Source organism: Podarcis tiliguerta (genome assembly GCF_965153285.1).
Source record: "Podarcis tiliguerta genome assembly, chromosome: 3".
In the NCBI taxonomy this organism is placed as follows: domain Eukaryota; kingdom Metazoa; phylum Chordata; class Lepidosauria; order Squamata; family Lacertidae; genus Podarcis; species Podarcis tiliguerta.
Genome location: NC_139536.1, coordinates 117,520,344 through 117,541,561, shown reverse-complemented (window position 1 = coordinate 117,541,561; position 21,218 = coordinate 117,520,344). Strand labels below are relative to the sequence as shown.

General features: G+C 40.4%; 1 protein-coding gene and 1 long non-coding RNA gene across 7 annotated transcripts in view; both read left to right on the top strand.

Annotated features, from left to right (window-relative positions):
- Nucleotides 1-17,580, top strand: part of LOC310675334 — an 18,572-nt gene extending 992 nt beyond the window's left edge. Inside the window, exons 2-3 of the long non-coding RNA XR_014510060.1 lie at nt 10,629-10,679; nt 16,847-17,580. This is a non-coding gene — a long non-coding RNA (uncharacterized lncRNA). The remainder of the gene's footprint in view (nt 1-10,628; nt 10,680-16,846) is intronic.
- The window catches only part of SUPT3H (SPT3 homolog, SAGA and STAGA complex component), a 212,835-nt gene that overhangs the window by 85,650 nt on the left and 105,967 nt on the right, over nt 1-21,218 (top strand). The gene's annotated exons all lie outside the window — the stretch shown is intronic.

Sequence of the window (21,218 nt, the reverse complement as noted above, 5' to 3'; positions counted from 1 at the left end):
TTAAAGACTTCGCAATTTTTAACTTGGCTTTCATGACAGAAAGTTTGAAATGCTTTTTCTTCCAAACAGTTTCTACTGTTTTATTATACCTGGAATGTTCTTTGGATAGTTGGATATAATATTTATAAACGTAATCAGGAGGCAAGTACACCATTTTAGAAAATATTTAAATTTCTCTTGCCACATGGTGTGTGCATGTGTGTGGCCATATTTTTATTTTTAAAAATGTTAAATGAAGCATATTACTTCTTATTTTTTCTATGCATGGGTGGTCACTTGCTTCGTCCTGTAAGTGTGAGCCCCACTCATTCATTTCTATGTAACTTTATTGTTTCAAATTTCTTCCTGAAGTTAATTGCTCTCATTATATAGTCTTTTTTTTTTTTAGTTTCATAAAGTTTAGTTTTCAGGATTCTGGAGCTTTTTGACTGCATAATGTCAACAGTCTACTGATTTAAATGTTGCTCTCTCAATAAATTCTAGCAAAGTATTAAGGAAACTCCTGGTGTTTTTGGAATAAACAGAATCATGAACTTCATCTTTCAGCTTTTGTACACTTTGCCCAATTTCAAAAGTTGTCAAGTCATTGTAAATTATTTTTTCTTTATGTAGAATGTCTAATGTGGTTATCATCTCTTCCTCTCTTGTATCGGCATGTGAGCTTCAAATGTACTGATTGATTGCAGTCTGGACTCCATGAAGCTTTATTCCTCCATTTGCAAAACCCCTCAGACTTCTGTTCTGAAGGATGGTAAATCTGATATTCAAGAAACAGACTTCCTTCAGAAAGGAGAGGAGCTTCATGAGTAAGCAGTGTCCCTTTACCGTAGGAGGCAATCTCTTAGTTTTGCTGTAGAGAGTATTTTCCAAACAACCATAAAAGAAAATTTACAAAATGTACCCCCCCCCCCCGGACTCTGGCAAGGTAAGCGGAAGGGGATTAATTGCCTTTTTGCCCGAGAGCTGTGGGCAGGGCCCATAGTTTTGAGGAAAACCTGGGGGTGAGCTCTACCTTAAAGGTGTTTTGTTCTCAATGCAGCACAAACACAGTTGGTACTATATGATAGCTGGTGCTGTGTAACCCTAAAATTAGCCTTTTATATATTGGGAGTTTGGTTTGAAGCAGGAACCTCTAAACGAAAAGCATTCATAGTTCACAAACCTATCAGTTATTAAGTTGCATGTTACAGGGTTAGGTCACAAACCAATGAATTCAAGGGAAGGAGATTCTGACTAAACATTAGGAATAATTTTATGACGGTGAGAGCTGTTCATTAGTGGAATGGACTCCCTGTGAGCTCTCCTTCCTTGGAAGTTTTTCAATAGAGGTTGGGTGGCCATGTCAGCAATGCTTTAGTTGAGATTCTTGCATTGTAGGGGGTTGGACTAGATGGCCCTCACGAGTCCCTTCAGATTCTAAGATTCATTCATATGCTTTTAAAAAAAACTAAACGTGGCAATTTTCAACTGGTCTGGGGAGGGGGCAGTTTGGGAACCGCTGGACTAGTAGATCAGAGTAATCGTGGAGAGCTCCTTTCAGTGGAGAGCTCCTAGTAATGGGTTGAAGAGGCAAAGGAATTCATTATATTGCCAGATTCTTTCCCTTTGTCCAGATGTTTTAGAATTCCTTCAAAGTGGGTATTTCAAATGCCTCAGGTTAGCAGCTGTGCTGATCTTGGGGAATGGCCCTGAGTGGAAGGGATCTTGTCCGCTGTTGACTTGATGGTGCTGGCTTATTGGATGCTGGTGTCTGCACTGCTATGGACAAAGTGGCTGGAAGAAATTTCCTTCCCGGATTCATTGCCATACCTCCAGTTAAAGGAGGGTGAAAAATGAAATGCCACTGTGGGTGTTCTACCACTCTAAACCTTCACTGGATTCAAAGTGACCAGACTGGTAGGAGGCCCCTGACTAATCATTGTACGGTGATTACAGCAGAATTGATTGGGGGGGGGGGGCCTCTAGCACACCTTTGTCAGAAAAAGCCATCGTGGTGCTGGTGGCGGCCTTTGCCATGGCCTCTTGTAAGAGGAAGACCCCTCCTGCTGCAGGAGCCGTGAAGCGCAGCCATCACAGGCTCATGATTTCTGTTGACCTCGTTCTGAGGCACATGGCCTTGTCTTAAAAACGGATGTCAGTTTTGTGGAAGCCATGAGGCTGCTTGTTTCCCCAGACAATAAATGGCGGCCTTCTTCCACTCCAGAGCATTGGCTCCACCCGTTGCCTTATCATAGACATTGTCGTGTCTCTGTAATTTTACAATCTTTCAGTGTAATCTGGTGGAAATAAGTTGCTACTGACTACTTTTTTCAGCATCTGAAAAATAACTGAAATCGTAATCCTAAAGGTTATTATATTTGCTCTGTGAAATATAGGTGCTAAGAGCAATTTTTGGTATGTAAAACTTTTAAGGTACTTATGAAGTTTTCATTGCCCAAACATTTAAGATATAACTATTATATCAAATGAGATCTCCATTATTTCAATATATTTAATTTAGGCATATTATATAGCAAATGTTACCATCCCAAAATGTTAAACTTGAAAATAAAATCAATGACAATAGGATACCATATAATTTTATCCACTGTGCTTTCCTTCAATGTAGCCATATTTTTCTCTGCAACATTTAAAAAAAAAAAATACATCAGGAAATATTTACTTTTTTACTTTCTTTCAAAATACTCAGATCCTTAATAAAGCTATAATCACATTTTGTAATTTAGTACACCATTTGTATTTGGTTTTGGGTTTTTTAAATTGTGATGGAGAGTTTCTGCATTATCTGAACCCGCATACCAAAGAGCACCTAAAGAAAAAGAACATTTAAAAAGGATTGGGCTTTTTTTGGCAGTTGCTGTTAATTTTGAAAAGTATAATAATAATAAAATAATGTAACTATTATTATATAAACTACTGTTATGATATACATGCAAACTAATTCTAACTAAGGCCTGATATGTTGGGATTAGTTGGAGGACTTCTGGAATTCTGCCATTTTAGATGCAGGTGTATTATGCTGCTGCCGCTAGAGTTTCTACTCATAACTTGGTGATCCTTGTGCAATGTTGTAGAAACTGCCAATATTGCACCCGTTTTGTCTTCTAATTAAATGTATTTTTATTGGGGAGTTTTATATTGTTCAGTTTAGTTAGTGTTCAGTTGCTTTTAAATGACATCCTTTCTACATTTTTAGCTTGTTCTATTATATTTGTAAGCCGCCTGGGAAAAAGGCGGGATATAAACAAATAAAATAAATAATAAAGCAATAATAATATATATTGTCACATTCACTCAAAAGCATTAGATGGCTTTATAGTCAGATTATTATGCCATTTTACCTATCTAAGTTCTTGGACTTCATGGATGTGTATCAGAAGAGTGGTAAGGCTGTGCCATAATAAACTCAAATTTCTTATATGGTAAATTGCAAATACCACTGTGAAAGGATGCATAATTAGTTTTCCACTATGAAATGCCAGATAATTCAAAAGACAAGTTGAGTTCTGATGGCAGAGTGTAATTAGTTATGCACAATGTTATACAACTTTGAAAGGAAGGGGGAAAACATTTCGGATTTTGTTAAATGTGAAAATAACTACATATTTAAGATTTGAGCAGTACCCTTTTCATAAAAGGAAAGCCTGTAAATTAAAACAAGAAGCTGTAATCTTCTGGAAATTCAGCTCTAGGCATTTGGTAAAAAGCTTTGAGAACATTAATGTTTTAGTTGGAACTGGTGTAGAAGAGGTATTATTTTAAACAAAAAAAGTCTACAGCTATCTGGTTGTGAATGTTTCTCAATTACAGTGGCGTCCATGATCTTTGGGTCTGGATGAAGATTTGGCTAGAACTCTTCCACATCCTAGTCTGCTGCCTCTGAATTAGAAACAGCATGTGAGAATTATATGTCCTATAATCCACTCCATACTGCAGAATAAGAAATTCTGCGAAAAATTATAATGTATGGTATAAAATTACAGTGGTGACGTATTCCCTTCTGTTTTAGTTAGTTGTATGTAAAGAAATTCATGAAAAATGTATGACTGATGAGGCTAGAATTAATCTGTAGTTACAAGCTAAAGACAACCATGTTTCATGTTTGGTGCTTCCTGCATTTAATTTAATAGAAAACCTTGAAAGTGGGAATTATTTGTTTTTTCTGAGCATGCTACCAGGCAACTGAAGTAGATTTTTGCTTTGACTGTTCTAATTTGTATTTAGCTATTTCCATGTATGAACCTAAAGCTTATAAATTCTTGGAAGAAATTTGTACAGTTAAAGCAGCATCTTCAGCTATTTCTTGTAAAAAAATGTACACATCTTAGACATTTAAAAAATATTAAGTGATTTATAAATGCTTTAAAATAAATGAATAGTGAAGCTGACGCATTTGAATCAGTTTGTTTCTTTTTTAAAAAAAAGTTTAATATACTTTAGTTGAAAAATCTCTTCTCAAATAAAGTTACCTGCTACATTTACTTGAATCACAAAAAATATTCTTGGGTATGTAGGTGCTATTTGACAAAGCCCTACTCAGAGTAGACTTACTGAAATTACTAAGTGAAGCCAATCAGTTTCAATGAGTATGAGTATGACCCTATCTATGTATCTAAATCCTATAAAATGAATATAAAATCCAATGTGGATTCATCTATTAAAGTATCTTAGCTTTAATGCTGATGCTTAAAATCAATTGGAAGAATAAATATTGGTGAAACTTGCCATATCTTAGGTTAGCTTTGGGGATTTGCAGCAGTCACCTCAAAGGAGAGGCAAGGGTCAGAATCTTGAATGAAGATCCATCCTGCACGCCTGGTCTGTCCCCCTGGCCTACCCAGCTCCAGCAGGGCTTTTTCTGGCCTTGAGAAGCGGTCAGAGGTAGCCAGGGATGGGAAGTTTGCAAAGCCTGCAATTTTCGCAGAGGGAGCCAGGGACTCTGTGAAGCATTTGGCAGCCTGGCCTGGCCAGCAGAAGCTCCTCTGTCTTGGTACATCTAGTCAGCTGTGGGCGGTCATTTCAATCTCCATGATACCCAGCTGCAAATAACACTTTGGGGCAAGGGGTGAAGGTGGGGGGCACATTTGATGGGGCTATTTTCTCTTTTGAGAGAATACGTTGGCTTATTTCCTGGCCAATCCAGTGTTAACTGTGGGAGATTAATTGGACTCTGGAAACAGGATATTTGTACATAAACCTAGAAATGGCCAGTGTCTTCTTTTTTCTTTTTCTGTCACAGCTTTTTGTGAATCTTCAAAACATAAATGCAGGTGACAGCTGAAAGCCTCTTTTCAAATTGGTTGGGTAAATAATAGGTACCAGCACTGAGGATTCAATCCCAGTCTTGCAAAAAATTCAGCTGAAATGGAAGCTTCTATGTTTCCTAAGTTTCTGCCCATCACTGAAAGCAAGCGTAATTCCATGCAGCTTGTTTTCTTGTGCAGGAAAGCATTGACAAAAAAGCTGAAACTTCAAAAGAGAAAAACCTGCCTGGTGGGCGTACAAAATAGGGAGGTTTCGTGCAATACATTAAAGCTTGTACCACTATAATTCTACAGATATGAGTCTAATTTGGTTGGCTAATTCAAGATGTCAGGCTCTCAATGGTAGCAGTTAGGTTGTGGTTTGATTTTTAAAAAACTTTTTATTTTGTTTTTCTCTTGGAATAGCTGGGAAAACTTAAGGAAGCAAGTGTGTTCTAATGCTAAAGGGAAGTTGCCTTATATAAAACTTCCCCCAGCATCACAAAAAATATGGATATAAAGTATGATGATGGGAAAATAAAATACATTAATTCTTTATGAGGGGCTATCCTCTGTATTTCAACAAACATCTGTGTAAGTACAATTATGCCATGGGGGGGGGGGGAATGGGACAGTTTCACACTTTCATATAGCAGTGTGGGGGAAATGCGATACTTAGAGGACATAAACCATCATATCAGCACAATTGTTAATTCATGTTCCATAGAGATGCCGTTCTTTTCAAAGCTGTCTTCTTTACTAGCTCAGTCTAGTGAAGGCCATAGTGATGCCAAGTCTTGTCCTCAGATTCAAATTATGCAGTAGTTCATGTTAGCTAACAAGTGTAAACCACATATTAAAGCTCACATATTTACAACATGATTTTTCCTACTTAAAATTATCCTTTGCAAACAGCATTAAATTTTAAACCAATATTTTTCTTCTAATGAGATTTTGGCATTAGTTTTCCATAACAAAGCATAATGTCAGAGGCCGGCAGCCCATCTAAGTATATGATTAATGCAATGAGCTAACAAACTAAGAGATTTAAGGTTGCTGAGCTACAATTATTTTTAAATTAAATGAACAAACTCATCAGACTAGAGCATGATTACTTCAGTTATTCAAATGGGAACACGTGTCTTAAGTTTTATTTTGCCTGCTTTGCAGTGAGTAAAGTAGAAATGTTTATGTACTGTAAAAACTGGCAGTAGTCCTTAAAAAGGAGCGACTCTCCCGCCCCATCCTCTAAATCCCACCAATGAGTGCTTGGCGGAAATAATATTTTGGTGTCAAAAGAAAGAAGGGAAGGAAGTACTCAGAAGTTTCACTTTCTGAAAGAAATCAACAAGCACTAAGTTAAACAGATAAAGTGAGACGTCTGCATTATTATTATTCCAACATCACCAGTATTATTCTAAAAATGTATGCCCTGCTTTTCACTACCTGGGTCCCTAAGTGGCTTACCAAAAAATCTGCAAGCAACCGCAGACAGGTAAGCAGCAGTAACTGTAGCCTTTGCTCCCCCTTTTCATTTATCAGTGTCCTGATGAATCATTTATTTATTCCCTGCTTTTCTCCACCAGGGTCCCTAAAAGGCTTGGGAGATAAAAACACACAATATACAAAAATGAAAACATTAATTAAGCACCAGAGATTAAAAAACATAAGAGTAGCAAGGCATATGTCTTATTTCTAGTGGGAGGCCATTGGGCCCAGTGCGCAGAAGCCACCTGGTTGGCCTGAGTTGTACTTCTGGTTGCCTCTGATGATTTTGGTGATCAGTTTGGGACTTAAAGCACCCTGACCGTAAGTTGTTCAGGGATTCATACACTAGTACAAGAAACCGGAATCTGGCCCAATAGTAGATGGCAAGCAAACATATTATCTTGATTCAGGCCACAGATTATAGAATCATATTTTAAAACGAATCCAGCACTTTGACATTGGATGTGATGGGAGCATGCAGGGCAGGTTTCTCTACTGTTGCTAGAAAGAGCCCATAAATAAAAAAATTGGAATAGCCAAAACCTATGAAAAATAGTTGGGCATATGAGCTGCCTTCATGCTGCCAGAAAGCTCCCCAACAGTAGATGCTAAAAGCTACCCTTGAACTAGGAAGAGTAGTGTTGGCGAAGGGTCATCTAGTCTTCCAGGTGTCTAGTCAGAATCTCCTTTCTTGTTGCTTGGATCCATTGGTTTGAGTCCTACCATCCAGAGCAGAAGAATACAAGCATGCTCCCTCCTCCATGGGACAGCCCTTGAGATATCTGAAGATGGCTAACATATCTCCTCAGTGGCGCTGTGGATTAAACCACTAAGCCCCTCGGGCTTGCCGATCAGAAGGTCGGCGGTTCGAATCCCCGCGATGGGGTGAGCTCCCGTTGCTCAGTTCCTGCTCCTGCCAACCTAGCAGTTCAAAAGCACATCAAAGTGCAAGTAGATAAATAGGTACCGCTCTGGCGGGAATGTAAACAGCGTTTCTGTGCGCTGCTCTGGTTTACCAGAAGAGGCTTAGTCCTGCTGGCCACATGACCCGGAAGCTGTACCCCGGCTCCCTCGGCCAATAAAGCGAGACGAGCGCTGCAACCCCAGAGTCGGTCATGACTGGACCTAATGGTCAGGGGTCCCTTTACCTTTATCATATCTCCTCTCAGTCTCTTCCAGGCTAAACATACCCAGCTCCCTCAACCGTTCCTCATAAGGCTTGTTTTCCAGACCCTTGATCATCCTAGTTGCCCTCCTCTGCACATGCTCCAGAACTAGCAAGGTTCTCTTGCCAAGTATGGTTGCTAAAAATATTAAATTATCTGGAACCTTATGAAAGCATGTTATCATATAGTGCTCCAGGATTTCCGACGATATCAGGGATTGACCTTCCTGCCTGCAAACCCTGCGTTCTGCCATTGCGCGTATTAATGCCAGGGGATATCTAAGGTGAAAGATGTTTGTGTAATGCTAAACATAAGTGTAGAGAGTGGTTTTAGTAAAGGTACCACTGCTGTATTTTATCAAGTGCCAAAATCGTATAATGAAGGCCTTTCATTTTTTTAAAAAAAGAGAAACATATAAATGCAAAAATGCCACCCAGCTAGTAGAGATCTTCCTAATTTTACCTGATTGTATTTCTGAAGAAATATGGCAAGATCGTCGTAAATTTTCAACATGAACTGCATTTTTGTTGCCAATTTCCATATCCTTCTAAAAGTGCTGAAGCGTGCATTTGCTATTTATGTTTGCAGTAGACTTTTACTATTTGTGGTTTTAGAAATTGGAAACAACCAAACAGTGGTGCTATGGTCTAAAAAAATAAATTTTAAACAGCTGTGGGACAGTATTTTTAGAATGGTAGGAGTCCCTATTAAGACAGAGTGGCAAGCATTCCTGTATGTGCAGCAGTGTCACCCAGGGAGACGCAAAGCTAGAATCCCATTCTCTTCAAACTCACATTCAGATTATCTGAATAAATTTTGACCAATGGAGAGCAATATTTTTGGAGATGAAAGTGACATGAATGCTGTTTTGTCAAGAGCTTGTTGTGTTCTCGTCTAACTTCCCCCCCCCCGCAAGAAATGTCAGATTCTGCACTAAGGATATTTTTTAAAAATTACACAGTGCAAATGAAAGTTGCATGCAACCTTTTCATCTAATTATGCACTTTTACACACACTCCAGCTGCTTGAAAAAGCTACAATTAAGAAAATGTGTAAAGACTTAAAAAAAATCACAAAAACCATTCTAGTACAATACTGTAACGATTCATTATATATTACAATATAACGCAGGCATAGGCAAACTCAGCCCTCCACATGTTTTGAGATTTCAGTTTCCATCACCCCTGACCACTGGTCCTGTTAGCTAGGGATGATGGGAGTTGTAGTCCCAAAACATCTGGAGAGCCGAGTTTGCCTATGCCTGATATAATGTAATATTACAATTTATAAATAATCATAGATGGTGCAAGATCAGCAATTTACAGATCAGTTTCCATTTTGGGGCACTGAAGGTACACGTATATTTTGCCTTTGTCTTGATGGCTAAGATTCCATTGAAGCTTCCACTGAAACATACAAGAACCTCATCTAATTGCAAAATAATTTTCTGTCATGAATATTTGGCTACTTGTATCTTTTGAGACAGGGGTGGAAAACGCATATAAAAACGCTGTGAAAATGCTTTTTTAAAAAAGTTTTGAAAAATACATTGAATTTTGCATAGCTCACTGTCGCCATCTAGTTTCACATTTGTATATTGTACCTTAAAACACATTTAAAATGTTTTATTTGCAGCTGTATAGCTGAGTGCGGGGTGTTTAGGTTTTCATTATTAGGGCGCCTGTACTAAGTGACTCCCATCCAAGGAGATTGTGTGCTGCCCCCATTAAGTGCCAGGCAGTGGCTCTTAGTAGCATGGTGCCCAACCTGGGGGCTCCTGCCTTCCCTTGCGATGGTGACGTGATTTATGAAGGGGGTTGCCTTGGTTTCTCCTAGAGTGGTCCACTGGTTTTGTACTTGGAATCCAAATTGGGTCCCGGGGGGGGGGGGGGGCTCCCATAGATTCTCATGGGTTGAATAACCTGACCTTTAAGACTGTGTTTTTGTGGGCCTCACTTTGCCCAGTGGGCGTCATCTTCTGATTCCTAGCTCTGTGTGTTCCACCGGGAAAAAGTGGTGCTATGCCTAAAGTGATGTTTCATGGGTCTGTTTCATGGGTCCCAAGACGTGGTGTCGCCCTCCTTTTGCTCCCGCCTTTCCTATTTGCATAGCTGATATTTCTAAAGTGACCAGTTGGGCACCCCCTCACAGTTACACCAAGCATTATAGAATTGGCTTTCTGCCATCAACTGATGCAGTGTTTGGCAGGAAAGTTCTTTGGAGAGTTTTGCCACTTTAGGGGTAAAGGGGTAGATAAGCTCTGCTCTCTTATATCCCTATGAGGAATGTCATCCCCCCTCCATCTGGTAAAAATAGAAATTTTACTCTGGCAAGCGGATGGGGGATGTGAAAAGTTCTGATGCCCCCGCCTGTCTCCAGTAGGAGTGGTCATCCCGATGAGGAATGTCATTGTCATCTGTAAACGGAAATTGACAACAAGGAAAATTTCAAATATTTTTCACATTCCTTATGCTAAGGCTTTTGGTTGGTTACTTCTTAGGAAGATCTGAACATTGAATCTAAGCAAGTTCTATAAATCATTCTAGAAAGAAATGTTTTATTTGCTTCTAGGCCTATGGTTTATATTTTTTTCCCTTTTTTATCAAAAGCTAGAGTTGTTTGGTTTATTTAACTTGGCCAAGGTGTATGGGTGGTGATTTGATGGCCAGTTAAGTATAATTGCTGGATTATTAAAGGGGATTACATTGTCTGTCTCTTTATTTTACTACAGAGTAACTGCTCATGAAAGATAAACAGATGTCTTATCACTATTTTTTAAAAGGTAATATTCATTTTATGTGAAGGGGTTATGCACGTGAATAATCAGTTTCAATAGACCTCTCTTAGGAGGGTTTGAGCTCTAAGAAGCTTAGTTAAGTTTGTCCCACAAATAGCTGCTCCTGGAAAAAGTTGTGTTTTCTTTGGTCCACAGGACTTCCTCTTGGAATTTCTGAGCTTTGACCAGTTAAAATGTCTTTGTGTGGTCTGCTGCTTGAGGGCTTGAAAAGGGGACCTCATCCTTACAATTTTTTCCCTGAGAAACAGCAACACCAGGCTTCCTTTTAAAAAATCCCTTTTATAAAAGAAAAGAAAACCCCATTCCTTCTAAAATTTAACCCAAAGCTTGGTATGTACACTTAAATATCCACTTTTTAAAACGTTGTTCCACCCAAAATAGTCGTCAGATGTCATCTTTGCTTTTTACCACCCTCTTCTTCATTAAAATAATATGCGGACTTTTTTATATAAAAAGAATACTATGTTTCACCCTTCTTGAAGTGTTTTCCTAAAACGTCAATTGAAATAGTCAAAATAGTAATTTTAAATAAATAATAAATTTCTTTACTAAAATTATTAATATTTTCTAACCATTCCAGTATACTGGAATAAAATAAAAGACTGTACTGTGAGTACGACACATTTTGAAATTTTTAAAATACAGTGGTGCCCCGCAAGACGAATGCCTCGCAAGACGGAAAACCCGCTAGAGGAAAGGGTTTTCCGTTTTGGAGGTGCTTCGCAAAACGAATTTGCTATGGGCTTGCTTCGCAAGACGAAAATGTCTTGCGAGTTCTGCGGGGGTTTTTCCCCTCCCCCCCTTTCCCCCCAGCCCCTAAGCCGCTTCACAGCTGATCTAAGCCGCTTAACAGCTGATCTAAGCCGCTCATCAGCTGTTCCACAAAGCCGCTAATAGCCTTTTAGCAGCTAATCCACTAATCCCTTAATAGCCGCTAATCCCTTAATAGCCGCTAATAGCCGCTAAACCGCTAATAGCGCTAATCCGCAAATGGGCTTGCTTCGCAAGACGAAAAAAACCGCAAGACGAAGAGACTCGCAGAACGGATTCTTTTCGTCTTGCGAGGCACCACTGTAGGTCCTTTATTTAGAATATGGATAGAACTATGTAGTATCTTCAATTCACATTGCAAATGTCTCAGATGCAAAATTAACTATCTCTAGAATCATATAATTGTAGAGTTGGAAGGGACCCCCAGGGTCATCTAGTCCAACCCCCTACAATGCAGGAATCTCAGCTAAAGCATCCAGGACAGATGGCTGTCCAACCTCTGCTTAAAAACCTCCAAGGAAGGAGAGTCCGCCGTCTTCCAAGGCTAAACAGCTCTTACTGTCAGAAAGTTCTTAATAATGTTGAGTTGGAATCTTCTTTCTTCTTACTTAAATCCATTGGTTCAGGTCCTGCCCTCAAAGGCAGCAGAATACAACCTTGCTCCACCTTCCATGGGACAGCCCTTTAGAGATTGGAAGATGACTCCCACATCTCCTCTCAATCTGCTCTTATCCAGGCTAAACATACCCAGCTCCCTCAACTGTTCCTCATAAGGTTTGGTCTTGAAACTCTTGAACACCCTCATTCATGGTGTGCTTTGTAGCAAAGCCCCGGATGTGTGCGTCATGTCTAGCTGTGCATAGGCAGCGGACGCCCTTAAGGTTTTCTGTTCGTGTGGCGAAGCGTCTCTCATTGACCCCAAGTGAAAGGCACCTTGGGACAGGGGTGGGCAATGTTGCTGGACTCCTACAAGATGGGTGACACCTGGCTTGTGAGCAGTACATGTGAAAAGGATCTAGGAGTCTTGGTTGACCACAAACTTGACATGAGCCAACAGTGTGACGCGGCAGCTAAAAAAGCCAATGCAATTCTGGGCTGCATCAAGAGGAGTATAGCATCTAGATCAAGGGAAGTAATAGTGCCACTGTATTCTGCTCTGGTCAGGCCCCACCTGGAGTACTGTGTCCAGTTCTGGGCACCACAGTTCAAGAAGGACACTGACAAACTGGAACGTGTCCAGAGGAGGGCAACCAAAATGGTCAAAGGCCTGGAAACGATGCCTTATGAGGAACGGCTAAGGGAGCTGGGCATGGTTAGCCTGGAGAAGAGGAGGTTAAGGGGTGATATGATAGCCATGTTCAAATATATAAAAGGATGTCACATAGAGGAGGGAGAAAGGTTGTTTTCTGCTGCTCTAGAGAAGCGGACACGGAGCAATGGATCCAAACTACAAGAAAGAAGATTCCACCTAACTTTAGGAAGAACTTCCTGACAGTAAGAGCTGTTCGACAGTGGAATTTGCTGCCAAGTGTGGTGGAGTCTCCTTCTTTGGAGGTCTTTAAGCAGAGGCTTGACAACCATATGTCAGGAGTGCTCTGATGGTGTTTCCTGCTTGGCAGGGGGTTGCACTCGATGGCCCTTGTGGTCTCTTCCAACTCTATGATTCGATGATTCTATACTCCTAACAGCCTCTAGCAAGCCCGGCCAATGGCTCAGGGACAATGGGGGCTGTAGTCCAACGCCATCAGCAAGGCCATCCCTGATCTAAGAAGTAGCATGCAAGAGATGGGAGAATGTCTCTTTGGAGAAGAGGCATCCCCTCATGAGAGAAAATGGAGAATGCCTCTTCTTAGATTGGGGTGGGGAAGCTGTAGCCCTCTAAGTGCTGCCAGACTCCAGCTCCCATCAGCCCTAGCCAACATGGCCAACAGCCAGGGATGATGGGAGTTGGAGTCCAAGCATATATCAAAGGCCACAGTGCCTCCACGCCTGATCCAAGAAGTAGTCTGCAAGCGGGGGAAGGATGCCTCTTATTTAGAAGAGGCACCCCCACGTGAGAAAACAGAACACCTCTTCTTAGGTCAGGCGAGGGGAACCTCTGGCCCTTCGGGGCCGCTGGACTCCAGTTATGTTGTTCAGCGAGACAAGGAAAGAATGTCCTTTGTCACCCCACTTTCTTGCAATAGTTTTAGAACCCCCTGGCTAGGGCTGTTAAAACAGTCAACAAATGTAAAGGAATTAAAGGTAAAGCAATACAATCATCTTAAAGTATCATTGTATAGCTGTGCTACGGTGCACTATAAGGTTAAAAGGTGAATAAGGAGGTATCAGGGTTCCTTGCCTTCACTTAAAGGAATGTGAGCTCAGATAAATTAATGTTTTGGGCTTGCTATTTTTATTTAAATTGAATTATATTGTAGAATCATTGCACATTGTAGATATTCAAGAATTTTTTTGTAGAAGGATACATTTGCTTTGAAGTTTATTGGTTTTGTAAGATTTGCATAATTCAATATAACTCCACAGCAATTGTTGTTTGTTATTTTCAGTTCTTTTACAGTTTGATTCTCAGTAGATTATAAGGTGGGAGAAAATATGGAATTAGATATGCACTGGAAAGCATAACAGAGTAATCTATGCTGCGGAAACCCTCTTAAAGAGGAATGTTTCACATTTTTTAGATGATAGAAAGTGATTGCCATATTGAAATTTTGTAGAGATTCTTGCAAAATACTATTTAGAAGGGATCTAGGTCTTGAAATATCAGAGATTCTCTGGGGAAAGGTTCATAATATGATTTGAGTTTTCCCCATTTTATTCCTTTTGAAGCAAAGCTCAGTAGAAAATGATGTTCCCATGGCATGTGACTTCTGCTAAATTAAATAAGATCTTGAAAATTAATGTGGGGTGTGTGTGTGTTATATAATTTGTTTCAACAGCATCATGCTTACACTGTGTGTGGCTGTGAGCCAGTTTCATCTAGTAGCTCTTTGCATAATGTTTGCTCCAGTTATTGTACCACTGCTTCTATTTTTTATGCATATCCCTTTGCTGGTCTCTTATAATAAAATGCCTAAACATTTTCTTAAAATTATCCCTGATACTACACTAATCTACTGTGCGCTTACATGCGTGTTCCACACTGCAGCCTTGGGAGCGGCTCTGAAACAGCTGGTGCAAATTTAGAACACAAAACTCTGTACCTTAAGCCCCTGTGGCTGAAGGCAGTCAAAACCAATAAGGATAAAAATGGGAATGACAAGTTTGGGAAATCCTTATTAAAAAGAACTTGAAAAATCCAGTGTGAGATGAAAAGGCTCTGCTTGTAGTCCAAAGGAGAAGCACAACTGATATACCTAGGTTTTTTGAAATTAAATGACAATTTCTCATGTGGTTTGGGCATCCGTTGCTTCTTGGATCTTCAGGGGGTGTCTGCTATTTATATATTGGCTTGTGTCAAATTCAATAAAACAGGAAAAATAGAAAGCACCAGACAACATATAATCCATTGCTGTAGTCCAGCAGAAACAGGAGCAATTAGCCATATACATTTGTGAAGGGTTGAGATGTAGGTGACCACTGTGCGCTTCCTAAGCAATTTGCTTCATGTTTAAAACTCGTTCAATGTTAAAACTAGCCCTAGATAATTTGCAGTTGTGATGGGGACAACAAAACTCCCATTAACCCTAGCCTTTCCCCCCTGCGCTGGAATGTCATGCTCACTCGCAATCTTCACCATGCAACAGCAACCTGTAGCACTCCTGCCATTTATGCCCCTTTAGCCCAGTATTTTTCATACTTGGCTTGTCAATTCCCCCCCCCCCCCGCAAAAAAATAATAATATTGCACCTTTGCTTTGCTAGTTTTTACAGTGTGGACAAACTGTGCTAATCTAACTCTTAATCAGTGGGATGGGATTCATCCTGTTGCAGCACTAGGGCAGAAGCCACTACTCAGAAGTAAGTATCATTGGCTTTAAGTGAAATGAATGTCGAACTACAGCCTAAGTGCAACATGGAGGACTTGGCTTTGTGGGGACAGCAACTCTTTCTTCCTGCAGTGGTAGAAGATGCGCTGGAAGGAGAGAAGGGGAGAGGAAAGAGAGGCGCTTGATACATGACAGGGGTGGTATCATGGGAAATGAAGTATTGGAATTCCTGTTGATTTAGAGGGAATGAAAAATGTTTTTTATTAGAGGGGAAGGGTAATGTAAATTAGGGTAGGTAAATTCATGTGCCCACAGAACATTAGATCTACATCGCCTATAACCCTCAGTCTAAAAAATGTTTAAGGACTTTAGTAGAAGTTATTTAAGTGCATGCTTTATTCTTCCATTGACATCCATGGGATAGAAAGGTGATCAGTGCTGGCCAAGTATTTACAGTACCAAAGCTGCTTATTACACATATTTGAGAGGTGGCAAAAGCTGAGACCAGGAGTGGTTTGATAAAACATGGGGTGTACTCATTATGACTGAGTTATAAATTTTCAGAAGGCCGGTATCCTTGTTAAACTTCTCCATAGATACCCCCAGGACCTCATAAATAAAATGCTATTTTATAGCAAGGTAAAAAATTCAAATGATGTCTGAATAAAAGGGCACTTTCATAACGTCTCACTCTAGGACAACATTCAAAGCATACAGTCCATCAATATCAGGATAAATTGCTCTGAATAAATTGAATTTCATTATTTTATTATTGTTTATAGAGAGTTTCAGTTTCATTTTTTTCTTATAATCAGCATTTTTGTAGGTTAGAGGCAAGAAATAATTTACATTCCAATATCATTATTACTTTATGTTCATATCAAAGGAATTATGTTTTTAAAAAATCAAATCTTTTACTACTGTATCATACATAGAGGAAATTTGGGTTCTCATCAGCACTGCTTTCACTCATCAGCACTGCTTTCACTGCTTTCACATCAGCACTATCATGGTAATTATTTTACATACATTTAAGATACAGTGGTACCTTGGTTTACAACCATAATCTATTCTGGAGGTCCGGTTGTAACCCAAGGCACGCTTTCACCAATGGGGCCTCCCCCACCAAATTGGTTGTAATCCAAAAAAAGGGACACACACTTCTGGGTTTGACATGGTTGTAATCCAAAACAGTTGTAATCCAAAGCGGTTGCAAACCAAGGTACCACTGTAATATATTTGTCTTAGTCCGTATTTTTTTACGTTTAATTTCCCTCTGACCTCCAGTTTACTTTAAAAAAAATGCCATGTGCAAATTAGGATATTTATCCAAATTAGAACAAGTGCTTCATGCACCTGATAAAATGGATGCTAATGCACAAAAATCCATGTTGTTAGTTGCTAGTATTTAAGGTGCCCACGCCTGGCTCTTTGTTGTGTTTTGCTGCAACAGAACATCACAGCTTCCCTCCAGAAAATGCCTGCTTGTTTTGTTGTTGAATACCAGAAAAGGAGATGCATGAATGATGGTACTTCACTGAGCATTTTAATTTAGTGAAAAGCGAATTCCCATCATCTGAGAGAAAGTTACTGTGTGATTTGGACCTGCACAGCGACACCCACCAAGGTGAGCACAGCTCCATCCATCAGGGACTTGAGAACGTATTTCAGCTGCCTGTCTGGAACTGCAGAGACAGGGAGCATCAGGCATCTGACAGTCCATAATAAGTAGCTGTGTGGACTTTGCTGTGCAAGCCTGGCAGAGATGGTGAGCCGTCTAAGAGAGTACAATTGCTCCCATGTTTCCGCAGCAGCTAGTAAATATTACAATTATCACCCACCCCAGAGATTGCTTAGGTTCTTTTCAATTGCTGGTGTTTGTGCTTAATTTTCAGATCCATTTCAAGAACAATTTTCCTTCTCAGCCTCCACCTCCTTTGAGAAACGTTACAGATGTCTAAACACACATGCACAATTTTCTAATTCCAGCGCTTTTTTTCTATTAAAAAAAATGTTTAGGGGTATGCATACCCCCACATCCCCCCAGAAAAAAAGCACTGTCTAATTCTTTTCGAAATAAAAATTGTGGACAGCAGGAAAACCCACCATAATTCACTTACATGTGCAAAAACAGCTGTTTTCACAAGCTAAACCAATATTTTTAGTTTCTAGTTTTGCTTATACTTGCAAAAACTATCTATGTTGTTCATCTTAACGGAAAACTTTGCATCTAGATTTTCATATTTTAGACATTATTTGTGTTAATGCAAAGAACCTATTTTTAGTGTACTGTAAAAATAGTGTACTGTAGATGTATTCTTATTCTTATTAATTAAAAAAACAAACCAGCTAAACTTTTCTGTACACTATTTTTATGTTTTATATTTTTTGTTGTTTCAGAGCTTTCTAGTCTGCTGCTCTGTTCACATTTTCCTGGTTCATGCACATAAAAAATGTAGTTCTCATTTCAAATAGTGCTTTGAAATTCTAAGGGCAGCAAGGTGGGGGCATTTACCAGGACCCCCGCAAAGGAACCATTATGCCAACAGCACTGCCACTGTTAGTTTGCACAGAATATTTAGCTAGATAAGAGGCAGCACGGGGAAATCAGCCCTTCCAGGGGGCTCACGAAGGAAGTCTGGCTTGAAGGTCCCTCAGCTCTGAACCGGCACTGCTGTGCTTCACCTCTTTACCTGCAACTTCCTGTCTTTGGGTAATGGGATGCAATGTGGTGCTTTGGTCCATTCATACATGCAAATCACGTTTTCATGCTGCTGTTTTGCATTGCTGGACATTCATGTGTGCATTGTTATAGGAGTTCTAAGGTCTCATATATATAAATCATATGCTCATAAATTTACAAGGCAAACACCTACATAAGTATATAAATCACGTGTCTGAAATAGTACAGAAGAGCAATCCTGAAGCCACCTTGACTCTTCCATGACCTCAAATACTCCTCTGCAGTGAGGAAGGAAAATGGGAAAGCCTCCCCCTTGTCTCTTTGCTCACAAATCCTGTGTTGTGTATGAATAGGGTGAGCCTGTGACCTGGATTCAGGAACTAAGTATTTAGCACCTCAAAGAAAATGGCCAGGCTCCCCAGGTAAAGTAATCAGTGACCATTACCAGTATCCCGCCAGTCAGGATTTCTGCTGTAGTCTGCCCTCTTCAGTGATGCATGCATGATGGTTTTTTGGGGGGTGGGGTGGTCTCGAGCTACAGAGTAGGCAACTTCAAAAGCCAAAATAAGAGCTTGCACGCCATTGTTCTGGGTTCTCTCCTCCCTCCTGCGAGTGGTGAGTGAGAACCCTGTTGCAACAGTCTAATAAAGACCAGGCTTTCTAGCTGCTCAATATTCTCTGGTTGGCCTGTTATTTTCTCCCACTGATAGGGAACCCACTTAAGGACTCTATACGGGCTCTTGGATACCCCATTAGGGGAAAGGAGCAGAAAAATGTTCAAATACAGTCAAGCGGTGGTAGCAGTTCTCTTCATAGACATCAGGAAATGCTTGATTTTGTATGATGACTGAGGCCTAGTGCTCACTGAAGTGGTAAAACCCTCTTTCCAATCTGTATCGCTTCAGGCCACAGATTGGTGGTTGCATGACTGTAGCCTAGTCTTGACACGAACACAGCAGTTTTCCATATGCGGGGGGCACGGAGGAGCATGCAGCCCCGTGAGTCCCCTCCTGCAGTCTGGACACAGGTTTACTGCCTCAGTTGCTCTAACCTTCCACAACAAATGTTATTTTGGCAGTGAAGCTGCATGAGTATTATGCAGTATTCTGGAATGTTGTAGCTTTCAGAGCACAAAATTGTGGTTCTAGTATTTTATCACAATGTGCTTGTTTTCTGGGTTACTTTTCAAAAGATGCTGAAATGCCAATTACTGTATTGCTCAGAGCCCCATCTGCAACACTTCAGTCTGTGGTCCTGTGCAAGCAGCTGATAACATTAAGCACATGAAGAGTCTAGACATTACTAAAGCATGGGTCATCTTGCTCCCTGGCAGGTTAGAATAACAAGAGGGCAAGAATATAAAGTTGTTTCCTAGATTTTGGAAGTAGGATGCCATGTCCTGTTTAGTAAGCGGCTTTAAAATTACCCAATTTATGTAGTGTTATCTGTAGTTCTTCTGGGCTCCATTTGTGCTCTAGAAAACAAAACACATTCTTGGGTCAGTTTACCCAGGTTAGCAACTTTTGATACTTTCCAGTTACAAACGAAATTAGAAATTTAAAAATCTTTCAGGCATAGAGTGGTACCTCTGGTTACAGACGCTTCAGGTTACATATGCTTCAGGTTACAGACTCCTCTAACCCAGAAATATTTCCTCGGGTTAAGAACTTTGCTTCAGGATGAGAGCAGAAATCGTGCAGCAGCAGCGCAGCAGCAGCAGGAGGCCCCATTAGCTAAAGTGGTGCTTCAGGTTAAGAACAGTTTCAGGTTAAGAACAGACCTCCAGAACAAATTAAGTTCTTAACCCGAGGTACCACTGTGTTTATTAAGTGGATCCAGGCACACTATTTTTCAGTCCCAATCATTCTGTGATGGTAGTTACAAAAAAACTGAAAAAATAATTGAGCATTACACTTGTAACCACCCTTTTGCCATGCCAAGGCTCCCAGGGCAACAGCACTGCAATCTCTTCATTTAATCCTCTCAGCGACCTGGTGAGGCCGTCCTGTGAGCGTGACAGATGAGCAGAGATTTGAACCCAGTGTCCCAGGTCTAAGTCTGACACTCCATCCACTATGCCACCCTGGCTCATTTATGTTTTCCTCTTCATCATCATCATCATTATGTTGTTGTTGTTGTTGTTGTTGTTGTTGTTGTTGTTGTTGTTGTTGTTGTTGTTATTTCAGGTTGGAAATTAAATTTTAAAGGGAAGATCCTCACTCTGACAACTGGAATAGCAGTGAAATCATAGGAAATGTATTAGTGGCTACACAAGAGAAGTGAAGGGGGAAATGGCCATTCTGGACTTTGATCGCTCTTTCAGTGTGACAGAACCAGGCTGTCAAAAGAGCCATGGGATTTTTGCATTTGGCAGCTGATGGCAATAGGGCTCTGGAAGGATGTTTCCGTTTTGATAGTTAAAAAACACTATACAAATGTTGAGGATGTCTACCGGACATTATCAAATTTGAAAGCTGTTCTCCTGTATGAAGAGCGTGCCCAGGTGCCTGCACCTTGTGGCTCAGGATGTGGCTTTCTTCAGGCATGGCTTGTCCAGATGCCAGCCGGGAAGCAAGGCCAATAGGCAAATGGAGCAACATTCCTAAATTTCCCTGTATTCACGCCCTAATGGGTGTTCCAGGCATGTGACATACTAGTGTTGTCTGTCTCTTCCCTTTTCATGATAGGAGAGCTCAAATTTCTTCCCAATGTTTTCACAGATAGTATAATGCCTTTGTGTGAGTGATAAGCTCTGTATCATTTTGTCACATGCAGAATGATTATCTAGTGCTTAAGAAGCTGCTTTTGCTGCACTGAGAGGGGAAAGGAGATGGGAGCTTCCGTGGCCACGTCCTCAGTTTCTTCCCCCTCTAACCTGTAAAGCGAGAAATCATACATATGCTGTAAGGATATAGATCTATACAAATAACCAGGCGGTTTCAGGGAAAGCCTGCAAAGGAATTTTTTACCACAAATAACGTTCGGATGATTTTGGCCCACAGGCCGGAGGTTACTCACTCCTGAATTGAAAGCCTCTAGGAAATCTCTGGACTCAGAGAGTGAAATACATGTATCTGCAACAATAAATAATGGATTGTCCAGGCTTTGCATATGGGGGAGTCATGACAGGAATCCCTTGGCT